Genomic DNA, 2,500 nt, shown 5'->3' with positions numbered 1-2,500 from the left:
GAAACGCGTACAGCCATCATTGCGTTGCATAAAAATGGCTTCACAGGCAAGGATATTGTGGCTACTAAGATTGCACCTCAATCAACAATTTATAGGATCATCAAGAACTTCCAGGAAAGAGGTTCAATTCTTGTTAAGAAGGCTTCAGGGCGTCCAAGAAAGTCCAGCAAGCACCAGGATCGTCTCCTAAAGAGGATTCAGCTGCGGGATCGGAGTGCCACCAGTGCAGAGCTTGCTCAGGAATGGCAGCAGGCAGGTGTGAGCGCATCTGAGCGCACAGTGAGGCGAAGAATTTTGGAAGATGGCCTAGTGTCAAGAAGGGCAGCAAAGAAGCCACTTCTCTCCAAAAAAAACATCAGGGACAGATTGATCTTCTGCAGAAAGTATGGTGAATGGACTGCTGAGGACTGGGGCAAAGTCATATTCTCCGATGAAGCCTCTTTCCGATTGTTTGGGGCATCTGGAAAAAGGCTTTTCTGGAGAAGAAAAGGTGAGCGCTACCATCAGTCCTGTGTCATGCCAACAGTAAAGCATCCTGAGACCATTCATGTGTGGGGTTGCTTCTCATCCAAGGGAGTGGGCGCACTCACAATTTTGCCCAAAAACACAGCCATGAATAAAGAATGGTACCAAAACACCCTCCAACAGCAACTTCTTCCAACAATCCAACAACAGTTTGGTGAAGAACAATGCATTTTCCAGCACGATGGAGCACCGTGCCATAAGGCAACAGTGATAACTAAGTGGCTCGGGGACCAAAACATTGACATTTTGGGTCCATGGCCTGGAAACTCCCCAGATCTTAATCCCATTGAGAACTTGTGGTCAATCCTCAAGAGGCGGGTGGACAAACAAAAACCCACTAATTCTGACAAACTCCAAGAAGTGATTATGAAAGAATGGGTTGCTATCAGTCAGGAATTGGCCCAGAAGTTGATTGAGAGCATGCCCAGTCGAATTGCAGAGGTCCTGAAAAAGAAGGGCCAACACTGCAAATACTGACTCTTTGCATAAATGTCATGTAATTTTCGATAAAAGCCTTTGAAACGTATTAAGTGCGTGTAATTATATTTCACTACATCACAGAAACAACTGGAACAAAGATCTAAAAGCAGTTTAGCAGCAAACTTTGTGAAAACTAATATTTTTGTCATTCTCAAAACTTTTGGCCACGACTGTATATATACACTCACCTAAAGAATTATTAGGAACACCATACTAATACGGTGTTGGACCCCCTTTTGCCTTCAGAACTGCCTTAATTCTACGTGGCATTGATTCAACAAGGTGCTGATAGCATTCTTTAGAAATGTTGGTCCATATTGATAGGATAGCATCTTGCAGTTGATGGAGATTTGAGGGATGCACATCCAGGGCACGAAGCTCCCATTCCACCACATCCCAAAGATGCTCTATTGGGTTGAGATCTGGTGATTGTGGGGGCCATTTTAGTACAGTGAACTCATTGTCATTTTCAAGAAACCAATTTGAAATTATTCGAGCTTTGTGACATGTGCATTATCCTGCTGGAAGTAGCCATCAGAGGATGGATACATGTTCTCATTCTGTTTACGCCAAATTCGGACTCTACCATTTGAATGTCTCAACAGAAATAGAGACTCAACAGACCAGGCAACATTTTTCCAGTCTTCAACAGTCCAATTTTGGTGAGCTTGTGCAAATTGTAGCCTCTTTTTCCTATTTGTAGTGGAGATGAGTGGTACCCGGTAGGGTCTTCTGCTGTTGTAGCCCATCCGCCTCAAGGTTGTGCGTGTTGTGGCTTCACAAATGCTTTGCTGCATACCTCGGTTGTAACGAGTGGTTATTTCAGTCAACGTTGCTCTTCTATCAGCTTGAATCAGTCGGCCCATTCTCCTCTGACCTCTAGCATCCACAAGGCATTTTTGCCCACAGGACTGCCGCATACTGGATGTTTTTCCCTTTTCACACCATTCTTAGTAAACCCTAGAAATGGTTGTGCGTGAAAATCCCAGTAACTGAGCAGATTGTGAAATACTCAGACCGGCCCGTCTGGCACCAACAACCATGCAACGCTCAAAATTGCTTAAATCACCTTTCTTTCCCATTCTGACATTCAGTTTGGAGTTCAGGAGATTGTCTTGACCAGGACCACACCCCTAAATGCATTGAAGCAACTGCCGTGTGATTGGTTGACTAGATAATTGCATTAATGAGAAATAGAACAGGTGTTCCTAATAATTCTTTAGGTGAGTGTATATATATATGTGTGTGTGTATATATGTATATATATACATATGTGTGTACATATATATGTGTGTGTATATATATATATGTGTGTGTGTGTGTATATATATATGTATGTGTGTGTATATATATATATATATATATATGTGTGTGTGTATATATATGTGTGTGTGTGTGTATGTACACTGCTCAAAAAAATAAAGGGAACACAAAAATAACACATCCTAGATCTGAATTAATTAAATATTCTTCTGAAATACTTTGTTCTTTACAT

This window comes from Bufo bufo, chromosome 2, assembly GCF_905171765.1.
Source record: "Bufo bufo chromosome 2, aBufBuf1.1, whole genome shotgun sequence".
NCBI classification, from domain to species: domain Eukaryota; kingdom Metazoa; phylum Chordata; class Amphibia; order Anura; family Bufonidae; genus Bufo; species Bufo bufo.
Note: the sequence above shows the minus strand (reverse complement) of the source record.